The 18,863-nt window shown below is 46.4% G+C and overlaps 1 long non-coding RNA gene and 1 other non-coding gene across 2 annotated transcripts in view; both read right to left on the reverse strand.

The window, feature by feature from the left end:
- Positions 1-18,863, reverse strand: part of LOC102166756 (uncharacterized) — a 283,514-nt gene that overhangs the window by 31,780 nt on the left and 232,871 nt on the right. The window lies entirely within an intron of this gene.
- Positions 16,518-16,646, reverse strand: LOC146396417 (small nucleolar RNA SNORA25). Its single transcript, XR_014828613.1, has one exon. It is a non-coding gene; the product is annotated as a small nucleolar RNA SNORA25 (small nucleolar RNA).

Raw genomic sequence — 18,863 nt, forward strand, 5'->3', positions numbered from 1 at the left:
GTGGCTGTGGCATAGGCTGCAGCCTCAGCTCTGATTTGACCTCTAGCCCAGGAACTTCCATATGCCACAGGTGTGGCTATAAAAAGAAAAAAAGTTTCACATCATTCCCTCATATATAATTCCCTCTCGTTACAGGTCTGTAGCTAACACCACCTCTTCCTCAGAGTCTCAGTTCTAGAATCTTAGCAACCTGCCCCTCCAGGACAAGGCTGCATCATGCGATGCTTTGTATTCCACTTCCAGTCTCACATATAGAGAATTCTCAGGGGCTCTTTGAGTGAGGGGCTGGTCCTTCTCATGTGGGTGCACTTGCCAAGAGGTCACCCAAGCAAGGGCACATTGAATGACCCCACCAAGCTCCACCTGCTGCAGTGATGGCCCAGGGGCCAGAGCGCCCAGGTCTTCTGTGCCAGTCCCGCCTGGTCCGCTCCAATCCCCAGGCAAATGTCATGCTGTCCACCCCCAGCTGTGCTCGTCAGTTTCTTGGGAGTCACCGAGAGGCCGTCTATGTTCCAGAGGAATAGAAAATAAGTGACACTGCTCAGGTTCTGCATTTTTCGCCCATGTTCCCACTGCACCCCACTCTTCCCTCCTATTTTCCCTCTCCTCTCCTCCCCCTTCCACCCCACTACTTACAAGGAAAAAATAATAACAAATAGGAAGGCTAATTCTAAGTTTGTGCAGTCCCAGCGTGTATCCCCGTCCGCCTGCAGTCCTGTTATTTCCTCGTGTGTCTGGCTTTGACAAGTCTGATGACATTTACGTTTTCCAAAAGCTTCAATAAGAGGCACTTTAGCTGCAATCACCTCCATCTAATTTCCTTAGTGAAAAAAAAAAATTTTTTTTTGGCTTAAATCACACAACAAAACTAAGGCCGGAGCTGTTCTGACAACTTGTCACCACGAAGGGCTCAGCCCAAATGCACTGTCTCGAAAACCAAGGACAAAAGGGAAAAAATGGACTAAGTGGCCTGAAAATGAAGTGGGGAAGGCTGGAGGAAGAGAGGAGATTGGCATGAGTCAGTTGGTTAAGGTTCCAGAACAGGTGGCTCGGCACTGTTTGGGGCTCAGAGAAAACAGAAAAATGTGTTTATTTGTCTAGTGAGGAAGTAAGAAGGTGCTGGGGGTGAAAGGGGCCAGTCACCCCACTGTGCCCAGGAGCTTTCATTCCAGAAAGGCAGGCAGCCCTCCAGCCTACAGAATAGAAATGAAAGGGGAAAGGAGCAGACCTTGCTTTTCTTGTAACTCTCGATGGAAAGATCAGCATCCTAGGGAAACCAAGGCCCAGCTGATTTGCTCATAGTTGCATAATGACTCAGAGGAGGGAGGAAGGCTGCTAGACAGAACATTGCATCTATCTTTTTAAATAAATGTACTTATTGAAAAATTATATACAGGGGATCCCGTCATGGCTCAATGGTAATGAAACCAACTGATATCCATGAAGACACAGGTTCAATCCCTGGCTTTGTTCAATAGGCTAAGGATCCGGCATTGCAGCAAGTTGTGGCGTGGGTCGCAGATGTGGCTCAGAGCTGTCATTGCTGTGGCTGTGGTGGAGGCCGGCAGCTGTAACTCTGATTTGACCATATGCTGCAGGTACGGGCCTAAAAAGCATATATATATATATGTATACGCATGTGTGCCCGCGCGCACACACACACACACACACACACACAGAAACACAGTCAAATTATAGGGCTCCTCTCAATAAATCTTTGCAAGATAAACTCACTCATGCAACCATGACCCAAATTGAGGGGAAAAAAGTTTTTCAAGAAGCTTTGCTTACATTCCCTCTTAGTCACTAAAAAAGACTAAAAGTCTCCAAAAGGTATTATTCTGATTTCTAAAACTATGGATTAATTTTGCCTATTTTTGTGCTTTATGTAAGTGGAATTATATACATCATGTGTGCTTTTCTTTGTCTGATCCATGTTGTTAGATATGGGAGTAAGTCATTTCATTATAATATTGCATTTTGTTGTGGAATTATGCTACAATTGACTTATTTATCAAACTTTTTTTCAGTTTTCAGGCAAGAGTGGGTTTAATTTTTTAATTTTTTTATTAAAATGTTGTTGATTTTCATCAAACTTTTGTTAGGCATTTGGCTTATTTCCAGGTTGGGACTCCCGTAAATAATGCTGCAATGAACACTCTTTATGTCTTGGCATAAAGAGTATTCACTTTTGTTTTGGTGCGTACCTGGGAAGAGAACTGCCTGTTCAGGGGTTATCTGCATAGTGGACTTTAGTAAGTTCTCAAAGGGTCTGTAGCACTTCCTGACCCTTCCAGCAGAGGATGAGAGTTCCAGTTGCTCTGTAGTCTCACCAGCATTTGGTGTTTCATTTTAGCCCTTTCGTGAGTGGACTTGGTTTTCACTTGTATTTCTTGAATTCCTAAAGGTTTGCACCTTTTCACCTGTTACTGACTGGATATCTTAAGGCTTCTACCTATTTTTCCTAATGGATTCTCTGTCCTTTTCTCATTGATTTATAGGAATTCTTTGTACATTCTGGAGGCAGGTTCCTTGTTGGTTATATGTATCCAAACAGAAAATGTGACATGTCACTTACAGACAGAGTTTCATGCCAACCACCTCATCTCCCCACTCTTTCCCCCATCCATCTCCCAGTGTTGTTTTAGCTCCATGTCACTTCCCTTGTTGACTGGAGAAACACACACACACACACACACACACACACACAATGTGAGTTGTGATTTAAGGTTTATTTGGGGGCAAAATGAGGATGATAGCCCGAGAGACAGGTTCTCGGATAGCTCTAAGGAGCTGCTCTGAAGAGGTAAGGGTCGGTATATATGCGAATTTGGGGAAAGGGGATGCATGCATATCTTTTGGCAGAGGTTGCTGCTAATCCCGAGAAGCAGATGTCTTCATCCATGATTTTAGTGTTTTTTTTCTAGACATGAGAAGATGCAAGAAATTGGGCTCATAAAATATTCTCCTGAAAATATCCAACTGTCCGAAGCCTGAGAACAGCACGGAGGACCAGGTCTATCAGTGGGAGGACATTTTCAGAACTGTAAACATAAGACAACAGACCCACTTATACAGAACATTTGCTCCATAAATGAACAAACTACTGATCTGACTGGGGGTCAAGACTCTAAGACGTTGTCACAACATTGCTTTGGGTGATCAGCTTATTTTGGTTTGCCTGGGATGGTCTAAGTTTTAGTTCCAAAAGTCCTGCCTGCTGGAAAACCCCTCAGTGAGAGAAGGTGATTGTTTACCCTCCTGCTGCCTCTGAAGAGCTGTGCATCATGGCAAAACTACTTTCCTACTCTGGGCCATAAAAACACCACATCTATAAATTGAGTTGAGAGTAGGATAGCAGATCTTGACTTTTCCCTCCATACCTGCCCATATCATTGTTCTAGGATCTTTTAGGAACTTACAGTCAAGAGGCAGATGCAAAAATGCTATGATGGAGGAGGGTGTGTGCCCATCTCTGTGTTAAACTTTCCCTAAAAAACAAAAACGAAAACAAAAAAAAATGGAGTTCCTGTCGTGGCTCAGTGGTAATGAATCCAACTAGCTTCCATGAGGATGCAGGTTCGATCCCTGGCCTCATTCAGTGGGTTAAGGATCCAACATTGTTGTGAGCTGTGGTGTAGATCACAGATGAGGCTCAGATCCCCTGTTGCTGTGGCTGTGGTGTAGGCCAGCAGCAACAGCTCCGATTAAATCCCTAGCCTGGGAACCCCCATATGCCATGGGTGTGGCCCTAAAAAGCAAAAACAAAATAAGACAAAATAACAACAACAACAAATGACCTTTCCCTAATAATAACATCTACTAAGCACTGAGAGCCACATTGTGCCAGGCACTGTGTTATGTGTTGTGTTTTCACAATTTCCTTTAATTCTCATGACGTCCCTGGGATCGAAGCATTACTGTCATCATTTTATTTACATACATGGGGAAATAGAGGCTCAGAGAATTTGAGCACCAGGCCCAAGCTAACATAGCTAGTTCGCAAAAGACTAGCCTTCAGCCCCCAGTCAGCCCATTTCTGAAGCTCCTGGTATATTACCCTAGCTGGCAACTAATTGCTCTCTACTTTCAGGTCATTGCTTGTAAAATGATGCTCTTTCATGTCCCACCTTAAGCCTGTCCCAGAGCAAGTGCTTTCATATGTCGCATCTCATCTGATAACTACCTGACAGGGTTTTCGTGTGATCCAGGAAGTGCCCTGAACAATTACAAACTTTCTCTAAACCAAGGGATTGTTATGAATAATGCCTGAAGAACCCATTTCCAGAACTCTACTCCCATCAGCCAGAGAATGTACTGGACGTGTAGCAATGTGGACATTTAACCTGTGTTGCCCAGACTGTTCACACATCTGAAATGGTATGAAAAGCTATGTCAGATCCTATTTGAATGTGGAGATAGGACTCTAACCACTGAAAATCTAGATAAGCCTTGGTCCAGATGGCAAGAAAAACAACAAAAACCAAAAACCAACAAAAATCAAGCTAATAATAGGAGCAGAAGAGGTGAGTGAAAAACCCACCAGAAGGGTCATTTCTAGACTCAAGACTATTTCTATGTCTGGGAGGGCACCTGCTTGAGCTATGGACTCTGAGAGGAGAGGATTTTTATTTTTGCTTTATTTTGTTTTTTTTTTTTTTTTTTGCTTTTTAGGGCCATACCCACAGTATATGGAAGCTCCCAGGCTAGGGGTCAAATTGGAGCTGCAGCTGCAGCCTACACCACAGCCACAGCAACACCAGATCAGAGCCGTGTCTGCAACCTATACCACAGCTCATGGCAACACTGGATCCTTAACCCACTGAGCAAGGCCAGGGATCAAACCACGTCCTCATGGATACTAGTTGGGATCATTACCATTGAGTCACAAAGGGAACTTCCCAAACCCCTTTTTTTTTTTTATTTTTTTATTTATTTTTTGTCTTTTTGCTATTTCTTTGGGCCGCTCCCATGGCATATGGAGGTTCCCAGGCTAGGGGTCGTATCAGAGCTGTAGCCACTCGCCTATACCAGAGCCACAGCAACGCGGGATCCGAGCCACGTCTGCAACCTACACCACAGCTCACGGCAATGCCGGATCGTTAACCCACTGAGCAAGGGAAGGGACCGAACCCGCAACCTCATGGTTCCTAGCCGGATTCATTAACCACTGCGCCACGACGGGAACTCCCCCAAACCCCGTTTCTAAAAGATGGAAACTAAGACCATAAAGGCAGGTTGACTTCTCCAAGAGCAGCGAGATGGTGGACGGTAGAATCAGAGGCTCTCTTAGGTTTCCTGTCTAGATCAGAACTAGGCCTGTGGAGGGAAGCTGCCAGAAATTCCTGTCCTCAAGGCCAGAGTCTGTCTCCGTCATACTCCCTGTAGACATCCTACAACAGGTTTCAACCTTGCTGTCCATACCGGAAGGTCTCCTGCTGCGCCTGCCACCTGGGTGTGGGTGTCCGGTGTGATTCTTCACCATGGAGGCATCTTAGGACTCAGGGCAAGCTGAGCTGCTTCCCTGAAGCTAATAGAGGTTTCCTGAGTCCTTAGGTAGAGACAGAAAAGGTAGGAACAATTGGCCAAAGCAATTGCCCCAGAGGTGGCACCAGTCTGGATTTGAAACCCGTTTCATCCGTTTCTGTGGCTCCAAGCACGGATGTTTTCCATACACCTGGAGCCCATCAGGGAGAGAGGGGGAAGCTGGCCCTTTACCCAAAGGAAGTCTAAGGCGTGGCAGGGAAAGCTGGAATGGGAGTAGCTGGGTGGCACCCCCACCTCCCCACAAGGGCGGAGGGTTGTGGGGAGGGGATGCCAGGTGATGTCACCATGAGGGAGTCCACAGCCGTAGCGGGACCCAGTGACATGAGGTCCAGAGGGACATTCCCATCGTCATGCCACGGGCCCTGGCTCAGCACGAGCTTCTGCAAACCCCTCAACAGTAGGCTGATGTCCACAAGGCCATGCGCAAGGATATAGCCCCGGTCTTGGGGCAGTTGTTAATTTCATTCTCACTGTAAATCTTGATCAGTGATTACACTGGAAAGTTTCACATGCTTTCTGCCAGCCAGGCCCAACCCCTGCCGCGGCTCCTTCCTCTGCCCACTCTTTCCTCTCTCTCTCTCTCTCCCCCCATCACCCTTCACGCAGCTGCTCAATTAATTTACTTCCAGAAAACAAAACCCACTGTCGGGAGCTTTTGCTTTCGAAGGCCAGTTCCCTGCAGTCTCACAGCTACTCCTAACAGCAGCGCAGCAAGAGGAAGTCATTAGGAAGAAGAGGCAGGGCTCCCAGCTCCCAGTGGTTGTGGGCTTCTGTTCTCTGCTGGCCAGCAGTCTGAGCAGGGGAGGCACCAGCAGAGAGGCTGGGAGGCTCTGGCCTGGGGAATGCATGCCTGGGGGAGCAGGAGTGCCAAGGCCTGCATTCCAGATCCCAGAGAAATAGCTAAGAATGGCTGCAGGTGCATGTTGGAGTCCTTTTTCTTTCTTTCTTTTTCTTTCTTTCTTTCTTTCTTTTTTCTTTCTTTCTTTCTTTCTTTCTCTCTTTCTTTCTTTCTCTCTTTCTTTCTTTCTCTCTTTCTTTCTTTCTTTTTTTGAAGTATAGTTGATTTACAAGATTGTGCTAATTTCTGCTATACAACAAAGTGATTCAGTCATACATATACACACATCCACTCTCAGATTCTTTTCCCACATAGATGATCACAGAATATTGGGTAGAGTTCTCCGTGGTATACAGCAGGTCCTTGTTGGCCAATCATTCCATATACGTCAGTGTGCAAAGGTCAATACCAAACCCCCAGTCCATCTTCCCCTCCCCTAACCCATCCCCTTTGGTAATCCTAAATTTTTCAGTCTGTGAGTCTGTTTCTGCTCTACAACTAAGTTTATTTGTATCCTTTTTTAGATTCCAGGTAGAAGTGGTATATCATATGATGTTTTTCACTATCCAGCTTCACTTAGTATGATTTCTAGGTCCATCCATGTTGCTGCAAATAGCATTATTTCATTCTTTTTAATGGCTGAGTAATATTCCACTCTATAAGGGCTCCTCTATTTTTTTTTTTTTTAAGGGCTGCTGGTGTGGTATATGGAAATTCTCAGGCTAGGGGTCAAATCAGAGCTACAGGTGCCAGCCACAGCCACAGCCACACCAGATCTGAGCAACATCTACAACCTATGCCACAGTTTGCAGCAGTGCCACATCCTTATCCCACTGAGCAAGGCCCCTTGGATACTAGTCAGGTTCATTACTGCTGAGTCACGACAGGAATTCCTCGCCCCTTCTTTCTTAATCCAAGCTCTCATTTCCAGTGGCCTGCTATTAAAATAGACATCTCATTTGTTGATTGGTTGGCTAGCCTGGTAGGTTAGTCGGCTGATGTGTGGGTGCATTGGTTGGTTTTAGGCCAAGACTTATCTGTAAACTTACAAGGTCACAGAGAGGTTACTCCATGGCCTTTGCTCTTCCATCCTCTGCTTTCTGCTCAAAATTTGACACCAAGTAAATAAAATGCTTCAAAACATCACAGCTCACTCACTGCATCCCAGGCTTTACTGTGTCATTCGGGGTTTTCCACAGTCCTTCCTGGGAAGCAGAAGCTTTGGGGTGAGACTCTGCCCCCACCAATCCATCAGGACCCATACCCTATGCCTCATCTTCTCACTTCCTCTGCACCATCTTCCAGGGGATAAGCTCCTGCATCTTCTTTTTTTCTTTTCCACTTTCATTTTATCTTTTACTTAACAAATACATGTGGGGGGCTTACTATGTTCCAGGCAGTATCCCCAGCATTTTGTAAAGATTGACTGATTTCATTTTCATGCCAACCCTCGTTTTGCAGAGACGGAAACTGAGGCAGCAGGAGCTTCAGTAACTTGCCAGGGTCATAGTGCCACAAGCAGCAGAGCTGGAATTCTCAGGCAAAGCTGTCCCCCAAATCGGTGCCCTCATCCAGGAGCCTCTGATGCTCCTCTCTTGCTGTGGCCAGAGTCCTTCCATCCGGGACTTAAGTGTCGTCACACCAACCTCCCTGCCTCCTCTCTCCCCACCCCCAGTCCACCATAGTGGCTGCCCTTATGCTCTGTCCCAAGATCCAATTCCTCCTGCTGATTTTTCCTGGATGTCCTGGCTCTGAAATGAAGAGTGAAAACCACCAGCTTGCACACGTCCCAGCCTTACCTTGTCATTGCTGACCAGTTGTTATGATCGTATAAAGCCGTCCCCACCCACCCCGCCTTGTGATGAACTACGATGATTACACCTGGATGTGCTTAATACCAAGGGCTTCAGACCTGCAGGGACAAGGTGGCGCCTGCCTCACCTTTAGCCTCCAGACCTGCTGAAAACCCATCTCTCAGATCTAGCTACCAGCAGAGTCTGCCCCTGAGGATCTGTCTACACCCCATGTGCACACATTTCCCAATTCACTCTGCTGACATTCTGTTCTTAGACAGTCCTCCAGCCCAAACTCCAACCCTCCCATCTCAACCTCCCAGCCATCTCTACTTCCAGCAGCTCTTCAGACTCAGCAGCTAGAGGCTGACCATATCAGGATCTGACCTTGGCGTGAGCTGTGGGGGCTTAGCTAGACCCTGCCGGGGTCTGATTTGCCCCATTCACATTTGCAGTCTTGTTCCTCTCCCTCAGGTGCCCAGAGCTTGAATGGCCCCACCGTTGCCCCCTCTGCTCAACCCTGGGCGGGGCCTCTCCAATTTAAGCCTGATTAAAAAACACCCCATCCTCTAGCTTTCGCTAGGAATAAGCTACTATCAGCTTCACTTCCCAAATCTGCATCTCATTTGTTACCACTCCTTTCTCCCTTTGGGTCCCTTCAGTTTTCCAGAGCCTATTAAACCAGCCACGTCTGCCTTATTTATATATGATTAGGTTACGATATATGCGATTCCCTTCCTTCCATGTCTCGGGCAATTTAGTCTTCATCTTCTTCAGCATGTCACATGCTTTCTGTCCTTCTCTGGCATTCCGTTTTTTTCCCAGGCTGGGATTTGAGTTTGATATGAATATCGCCACCAGTCAGGCTCTATTACTCAGCTTTGGTGGAATGGGAGGACGAGGGGCCCCGTGTTTCTGATGTGGAAACTGTGTATGTTATTGAATTTGGCCCTCCACAGGGGAACAGAAACGAAAGCCATGGGCACCAGACAACCAGTAATTGGGGATGAGAGAGGGATAGAGAATAGCCCCGAGATAGTTTCAGCTGCAAGGCACTGGGTTTTGCATCCTTCTATCTTAGAAATGGTTACCTCTAGATTTGCAAATGCTGTTGAATAAATGAAAGAGAGGAGAAGGAAGGGAAGAGACGGGAGGAAGGGATAAAAGTCAGCTTTATGAGATGTTGAAAATAAGCCTCTAGCCCTTTCTTAGCTGCCCAGGGAATCAGCCAAGAAGAGTCTAGCCTGAGTTAAAGAGCTGCATCGCTAATCTTCAATTTATGAGTCCCAGCAATCATAATTAGTATCATTAGCATCTATATAGCTTCCAAGCCACTTTCTCCAGTGCTTAAAAGAACACTAGTTAACCCTCATCTGATCTTTTCAAGACTAAATAGCTATGGTTACCCAGAGCTGGAACATGGCTCTTTGGGACTCAGATGCCCGTTCCCCTGTACCACCGAGCCTCAGGCAGAGAGGGAACACCCATATAATGTTCTGGACTTCCAAGGAGGCCCAAAAAGCCCGCCAGCCAGAAGACAGATGTGGTCAGGGCTTCGGCACACTGGGATGCCAAGTCAGCTTTGGCCTTGGCAGCATGGTTTCAGGAGCAGAGAGGAGACATCCACATCCTTTACCTGCTTCAAGTGCCCTTGCAGGAGAAAGCCCTCCTAATCCATCCCAAGAGCTCAGGGTTATAAAGTAAGCTCTTCCAAACGTGTCACAGATGTTACAGTACAGTCATACTAAATGACAGGATTGAGCGCACATTCTTTTTTGATCCCTGATAAGAGAAAGGGAGAAAAGCACCAAAGTCAAGTTTAATGGCAGCAAAGAATATGGGCTCTGGAGCCAGACTGCCTAGAGCTATGCAAATTCAGGCAAATTACTGTACCACCTCTGAGCTATGCAAATTCAGGCAAATTATTAACCTCTCTGGGCCCCAGTCTCCTCATCGGTAAAATGGGGTTGATAATAATGCCTTACTCAGAGTTTTTGTTGTGAGGATTAAATGGAATGATACATATAAGTAACAGAACTTGGCACATTGCAAGGGTTTCATAAGTGATATTGTTGTTAATTTAATTTGTATTAATATTACAGAAAAGGTATGTTCCTACCTAAGGAGAGAAGAGAATTTGGGTAAAGTATCTTGAACAGCAATAAGGACATACTCTACCCACCTCAAATCTTACATTGGGATGTTTTATCAGCTAGTTACTGCTGCGTAACAAATACCCTAAAACTTAGTACAGCAATCTTTTCCCCCCTGCTCAGGTATCTGTGGATTGGCTGATGTAAACCAGACATCTGTGCTTTAAACTGTGGATCTGGTCAAACTTGGCTCCTGCTGTGGTTTAGACTCAGGTCTGCTCCACTCAGCTCTGTCCTAGGACTCCAGCTGAGCCAGTGCAGCCACCGGGAGGAAGCAGAAACATGCAACTCTCATAAGGGCTAAGCTCAGAACTGTCCCACTGGCACCTTGACCAGATTCCTTTGCCAAAGCAGGTCATGAGCCTAGCCCAACATTAAGAGGTAGGAAATTCACTGCACAACTAATGAAGCGAGCAGCCTTCAGCTACATGGCAAAGAGTATAGATGGGCTGGGGTGAAAGAAGCAGAAACAATAATTCAGTCCATTACAAATGGGTCTACTTGTGCCATTCCCTCTATGCTCCTCTGAATACTTGTTCTTTATCTATCAACCTCATAGTTTTCCATCCTCCCCCAGCACAGGAGCCACCTATTGACACAGCTGATTTGCAAGCCGTCTGGGATAGAAATCAGATATCTTCCATCAGATATGGGCACCTCCAAGGATCAGTCCCATACACTGGCACTTGACCAGACTATGAGGGGCCCAGCTGCCTACAGAGCATTCTTTAGTGAGCAGGGCCAGCATCCACCCCCAGGAGGCCAAGGCATGGGTAGGCCAGCAGAGGGGCTGGGAGCCTGCACCCAGTGAACTCCAAGCTCAGGCAGGAGCGGGAGGGACCTATCAGCACCCCGTAGAGCTGGACCTACCCGCAAGAAGCATTTGACACCTGAGTAAGGGCTCAACCCCATTCTGAGGACAAGGTACAAATAACATCTTTGAAAACACACGGCCGGAATAAAAATTGTTACCAAAGTGGGTTCTTCAAATTTTAGATAAAACCAATTGCCTGTGAAAGCTTAAGTCAATCAAGTCAAGCTGAATGCAGTGAGATGACTTAATGTAGCTGGGATGGAGTCAGGGGGAAAGGTCAAGGGGACAGTGTCTGAAGCACAGTACCTGCCTGTGTCTGCCATCCAAAGACAAGAGAGGGCTTAAGGATGGAGAGGATGTTTCCTCTTCTTATGATTGGTTCCACAACACATATGCCTTAAAGGGACTTGGTCGGCGAAGTGCAGGCATGCCCTGGTAGCAATGCCCCTGTATCTCCTCCAAGGACCACGCAGCCCTGTTCAAACCTGTTGTTTTCCTCAGTGTCAACAAGAACAGAAGCCTGCCTGGCACCCGGCACATTCTAACCTTTACTCAGGGGCTTTGAGAATAAGAGTCTTTTCCTTCGAGAAGCTCAGTGGCTCTTCAAGCAGACAGATGGGAAGATCAACATTTCAACTTGGGGAGTTCCCATTATGGCTCAGTGGTAATGATCCCGACTGGTATCCATGAGGATGAGGGTTCGATCCCTGGCTTCACTCAGTGGATTAAGGATCCAGCATTGCGGTGAGCTGTGGTGTAGGTCGCAGATGCGCCTCAGATCTGGTGTTGCTGTGGCTGTGGTGTAGGCCGGCGGCTACAGCTCTCATTGGACCACCGGCCTGGGAACTTGCATATGCCACAGGTGCAGCCCTAAAAACACCAAAAAAAATTTCAACTCAGGTTGAGAAGTGTCGTGATGCAGACCTGTTTCCGGTACTGTGGGAGGCTGGAGAAGAAGCCCTTGGCCAGAGCAGGATGGACGGGCCAGTCAGGGAATACTGCCCTGTTGAGGGAGGGGCTGCAGAACAGTTCGGAAAAGAGAACAATGCAAGCAAGTGGAGACATTCGTGAACTCCAGGTAAATCTCTATGCCAGGATGAAAGCTGTGTGGGTCAGATGAGAAATAAGACAGGAAAGGCAAACAGTGGCCTGTCCACAAAGCATAACCTCCACCACTGGAAAAGCATCAAATAGGGTCTGTGCCCACAGCTAGGGCAGAGATTTCTATATCAGAGGAAAATGGGATTTAGAAGGCATCTTGCTCCCCTGACCTCCTCTGTCCCCTGTCCATTTCCCATAGAAGGATCCCATACTTCCAATCCTCTTTTTTTTTTTTTTTTTCTCTTTTTAGGGCTACACCTATGGCATATGGAAGTTCCCAGAGTAAGGGTCAAATTGGACATGTAGCTGCCAGCCACAGCCACAGCAACACTGGATCAGAGCCACCTCTGCAACCTACACCACAGTTTATGGCAACACCAGATCCTTAAACTGCTGAGTGACGCCAGGGGTCGAACCCGCATCCTCATGGATACTAGTCAGGTTCATAACATGCTAAGCCACAATGGGAACTCCCTCTCATTACCTTTTGACTTCCTAACTAGCTGTCCGTTTCCCCCTTGCTTTCCTGGCAGACAGAGTGTTTAGGTTTGGTGTGAGTGACAATCCAGGAGCAGGGCCACTGTCTAATCCCAATAGCTGTGAAGCCTCAGGACCTCCTCTGCCCTGTCCCTTGAACTGGAATTAGTTTGAACAAGTCCACTTGTCCTGTCAGACTATGAGGTCCTTGACAGCCTCCGCCAGATGCAATATCTGGCTGGCCATGGGGTTCAGATGAATAACAAAAGGAAAAAACCAATTCACGAAGGAACAAACCAATAAAGGAAAACTCTCCCCAGCAATGTGAGAGAATTGTGGTGTAAATTTTAGCCCATATGTCATTGGGTGAGAAACTATATTCTTGCTTATAAGTGTATAAAAATCCATTGTGGAGACAGGCCATAAAAGAAGCAGGGCATGAGAGCCTATGGCAAAGAAAGGCCCTTGAAGGGTTGACTGTGAAGAAAAAGATTATTTACATCATGTACCTTGGGGTGGCTGGACACATAGACATTTAGTGAGTGGTGATCTTCTTCAAGCATGATGCTAAGTGTTTTGCAATGTACAGAGATTCCTGTAGTAGACGTGCTATTTTCACCATGTTGCCTATGAGGAAACCAAGGCACAGAGAAGTAAGTAAATTGAACAAAAAGCACAGGTGGAAAGGAGGAGAGCAATCCAGCTGCCAGACTCCAGAACCTGTAATCCCTACCCCCTGGCTACAACGCTTGTGTTTTACACACGTGTGCGTGCACACACAACTGAGAAATGGCCTCACTTGTCCCAAATGCGCTTCATTTCAGTAGGGTGACAGACCTAGGCAGAGGACCACAGAGAGACATAGCTCTCTGTAGAGACATGGGGGATATGAAGGCCCATCATGATCATCTTATGCAGATGGATGTAAAGTTACGAAGTCCAAGTTTGTACTGCTGGCTGCACAACAAGCCAATAAATTGAGGGATGAGTTGTTGAGGCAAGGAATAGCTCTTTACTCAGAGCACCCGCAGACTGAGAACAATCCCAAAGAACAATCTGGCCTGAGTTAGAATTCAGACATTTTTTTATACTCAAAGGGGAGGGAGTAAAGTCAAACTTTTTCCTGGTTCCAATCGGCCTCCAGAAAGGATGTATTAATTTCTCCCTTCCTGCATTCACAGGTAGACCTGGTCAGGATGTTTCCTATGAGCAAAAGGTACGAGTTGACCCATATGTATTTTATTCCCGTAGACATATATGTTAGACACACCCTGGGGTGACTCATCCAGTGAGTTACTTTCTTGGGTAATCCCCACCCCTTGAGTACAGGCAAAATCTGTGCTTTTTTTTTTTCTTCTGTCTTTTTGGGGCCGCATCTGCAGCACATGGAAGTTTCCAGACTCGGGGTTGAATTGGAGCGGCAGCTGCCAGCCTACACCACAGCCACAGCAACATAGAATCCAAGCCGTGTCTGTGACCACCACCACAGCTCATGACAACGCCAGATCCTTAACCCACTGAGTGAGGCCAGGGATCAAACCCACATCCCAATGGATCCTAGTTGGTTTTGTTAACCACTGAGCCACAAAGAGAACTCACAAGCTCTCCTTTCTAACTGTGAGCATTGAGGTCCTCCCTAGCCCCTCGTGACTTAGGCTGGACACATGATGGACTCTTTCTGCCTACACCCCAAGCTGTCCTTTGCCCTTCTCTTTCATGTTTTGTCTCCCCAAGGCTGAAAAATATTTAGGAAGAGTCATTCAGGGAGAAGCCAGAGCTGGAGATATTCTTGCCCCACTGGCAAGGTCTGCAACACAGACATCGGGGACAGAGCTGAATGCTGAGGTCTCTGCACCAGACCAGACGTGCATGTGCAACTGTGTGCTTGACAGACCCCACCTGGTGAGTCCAGAGGCAGCTCATATTAAACATGTCTCAACTCAAATGTAGGACCTCCTCTGCACACTGCCTCTCCTATGCTCCCTCTTTGAGGAAATGGAACCACTGCCCCATGAATTGTTCAAACCAGAGATGTGGGAACCCTCCTGACAGCCACCTTTCCCCCACACCCCAGATCCTACCCATCACCTAGTTAGGTCAATGTTACCCACCAACAGTGCTTGAATTTACTTATTCTGTCCCTCTCCATTGCTATTATCTCAGCTACAATCCCATCGCATCACCTTTGGGGCTCTCCCAAACCAACACAATGTGTCACTTTAGGATTCAGTGTCCCACTAGAAGCAGGGGGCACAACTTGATAGGGAGGGCAATGCCCCTGCCCTTACTCTCCTGACACAATGCTGTCCCCCCCACTTTTTGTTTCTTTTTACAGCTGCTCCTGTGGCATATAGAAGTTCCCAGGCTAGGGGTCGAATCTGAGATGCAGCTTCCAACCCACACCACAGCCACAGCAACGCGACATCCAAGCCACGTCTGCAACCCATGCTGCAGCTCATGGCAACGCTGGATCCTTAACCCACTGAGTGAGGCCAGGGATGGAACCCGCATCCTCACAGACACTATGTCAGGTTCTTAACCCACTGAGCCACAACAGGAACTCCTGATTGTGGTCTTGATGTGTTTGGCTTATGATGGTATTTTCTTATTTGGTACTAGAATCTTCCCAATTCTTTTTTTTTTTTTTTTTTTTTTGGTCTTTTTGTCTTTTTAGGGTCGCAACTGTGGCATGTGGAGGTTCCCAGGCTAGGGGTCAAATCGGTGCTGTAGCTGCTGGCCTACACCACAGCCACAGCAATGCCAGATCTGAGCTGCTTCTACGACCTACACCATAGCTCACGGCAATGCTGGATCCTTAACCCACTGAGTGAGGCCAGGTATCAAACCTGCAACCTCACGGTTCCTTGTCAGATTCATTTCCACTGTGCCACGATGGGAACTCCTAGAATCCTCCCAATTCTTAACAAGATGGGAAGTGACCACGAGAGTCTTTTGTACTCTTTTTTTTTTTTTTTTTTAACCATTAGAGATTAACACCTGCCCATGTGCCTCGTGTCATCTAACTTAGTAGTTACTAATTTTTCCTTTACCAAAAGGCCTGGGCTCCCAATGACCTGATCTTCTATGATGGCGTGTGGCTAATATTAGCGTAATTCTTGGCAGATAGTTTCAAAACACAAACACACTGAATCAACTTCTTTCAATTGTTAATACTTTAGGAATGAGCGAGAAGGGTTCTTTCCAAAGAAACTTATGCTAAAGCAAGAGAGAGCATCTTGAAATGAGTATTTGAAGTATTCGTATTATTATATGATTTTGTTGCCAAAAATGATATAAATGATTCACTTCTAAAATTTATCATGTAGACACATTTCCCAAAATTGAAAATGGACTATTCTCATATGTCTGAAGTCTTTAAAATTAAGCATTTAAGTTTTTAATCCATTTGTTAAAACTCCAAAAAAAACCCTTCAGATTTGTTTTAAAGAACAATTGACTTGACATCAAAGAAAATAGAAATATATTAGCCAAATCTCAACAAAAACCTTTCATACATTTCATGGATAGTACAAAAATAATGAACATCATATTTTAGCAAAAGCAGCCCATGATCTTTTTTTTCCCCCCAGCAATGACAGACCATAAAACTAAAGATTGAAATAAACTGTATTTAAAAACTGAATTTCTATATTGCAGAATGACGCCTTAAGATTTAAAAAAAAAACATTATGAAGCTTGTTCAAGCATTTTTCTGTTGTTCTTTTTAAACCTGGAAGGTGTTTATGCTTATTTTTATTTTCCCACATCACCAATCATGGATAGGAGTGGCTACATCTTGTATCTCCATCAGGAAAACATAGTACCACTGAGTGACTCTTAACATCCTACGGAGAACTCAATCTTTAGCCACAGCATTAAGAGCTCCTGGATTTGGTCCCATTGGCCCTCTTTTGAAATGACCTGTTTTTGAACCATTAACAAAATTGACAGCAAATATTTTAAGTGTTATTTCATCATTACATCAAGATGATTAGTGTCTATTATATACATGCATATATTTGATAAGGCACATTACATGTTCTTATGCTTTTTCAAAATCACACAAAGAAACAAATCACACTGCGGGGACACCTGTTCAGGGTTTTCTTACTGCTGGAGCCCAGAATCTTACACTCTGGAGACGGTATTGTGATCCAAGCTGTTATGTAACCTCCTAGGTCTCCCCACCCCCACCCTTGCACCACTCCAATCCACGCTCCATCCCACAGCCCAACTCATCTGTTCAAATGTGGAAGACCCACAGCTAATGCCTCGTCTCTACTCCCGCTCTGGGTCACTTCCCTTCCATTAAGTTAGCAGGGCCTTTACACATGCTGTTCCCTCTGCCTGGAATGCTCCTCCCTCCCTGTCTGATGAAAGAGATCTGGAAAGGATTCTTGCTTCACTACTACCGTCCACACCCAGCTGCCACATGGTGCTGCCTTTATGGGGTACAGCACAGCACAAAAGGTGTGAATCTGGAGTTCCCTTCGTGGCTCAGTGGTTAAGGTTAACAAACCCGACTGGTATCCATGAGGATACAGGTTCAATCCCTGGCCTCCCTCAGTGGGTTAAGAATCTGGCGTTGTCATGAGCTGTGGTATAAGTCACAGATGTGGCTCAGATCCCACATTGCTGTGGCTGTGGCGTAGGCCTGCAGCTGTAGCTCCAATTAGACCCCTAGCCTGGGAACCTCCATATGCCGTGGGTGTGGCCCTAAAAAAATTGCAAAAAACCCAAAAAAGTGTGAATCCGTGGTGCACTGAGGCTCTGGACCCTACCAAAGTGATGGAGGGACCCTAGGTGGGGATCCTAGCCTCGGTCCCACGCTGAGCCATGGTTTTCTGAACACAGCCACGCTGTCAACACTCCAACGATAGAACCTTAGAGGTTTTATCTATCAACATAAAGCCCAGCATAGTGCCTGGCATAGCCAAAAAAATGTTCACTCAATATTTGTTGAATAAATCAATCCCTTCGTGAAGAAGTTGGGTCCAGAAGGGCTTTGATCATCATCCATGTGCTTTGTCAAAACATCCTTCCCCCTGCAACAGGTGCGGGCCCCCAAACTTGGCACCTTTTTCCTTAATTATAGGTTATAATTCCAGAGCAGTGGAGGTCGACTAGCCTTTGCAAAATCAATAGAGCCATGTAAGTAACTCTCAGCTGTCTAAACATCAGTTATTTTATTTTTTTAATAGATATATTTTTTTAAATTTTAGCGCCACACCTGCAGCGTATGGAAGTTCGCAGGCTAGGGGTTGAATCAAAGCCGCAGCTGCCAACCTACACCACAGTCACAGCAACATGGGATCTGCATTTGCAACCAGCACCACATCTCATGCAATGCTGGATCATTAACCCACTGAGCGAGGCCAAGGGTTGAACCCGCGTCTTCATGGATACTAGTCAGGTTCATTTCCACTGAGCCATGATGGGAACTCCAAAACATCAGTTTTCCTTGGAGGACACTTTATCCTGATACTTTAAAGCTGAACTCAGCCCCCAGGGGTTGGGATGGGGGTGCAGATCCTTAGGGGAAACAGCTGTCAGACCCATGTGACTGGCCAGTCCTGTGCAGACAGTGTCCTGAAGGGTGTCATTCCGCTGGGTCAGTCCACAGATGCACTTGTCCTCAATGGGGGAGACATGAGGCCTTCTTAGCTCTGAGGCTCCCTAGCAGATCCCAAAGTGGCTTTTGAGAGAAGCAGAAAGGTATAAAGACACAAACAGAACAGCAGCCACCAGGAGAACAAGTTAAAGACTCCTCTGCCATCAGGAAATAAGTGCAATGACAAGCCAGGTGCAGGCACCGGGCAGGCTGGACTGCAGCCCCATGATCTTCTCAATCCCAAGGGTTTATCAAGGTGGAAAGTAAAGACTTGGCTGACTTTGCAGAGAGAAGAGATGACAGTGCTGAGAGGGTTTTCCTGCCACCTTGGAGACGGCGGGCAGGGCAGGTCTGGTGGCCATGTGCCCAGAGCGGGTCCAGAGGCAGGAGGGATAAAAATCAGTGGGTCAATGGAATTCTAGAACACCTGGGAAGATGAAGGACCTGGCTAGAGAAGCAAGCCTCTCCCAAGGTCTTTCGGATCGTCCTGGGGATGGAGTAAAGAAAATTCCACTGGCTGAGGATGAGA

Source organism: Sus scrofa, chromosome 14 (genome assembly GCF_054392235.1).
Source record: "Sus scrofa isolate SSC_HxYL_T2T_F1_AM1 chromosome 14, Sscrofa_HxYL_maternal_Yorkshire_Landrace_v2.0, whole genome shotgun sequence".
Classification (NCBI taxonomy): Eukaryota; Metazoa; Chordata; class Mammalia; order Artiodactyla; family Suidae; genus Sus; species Sus scrofa.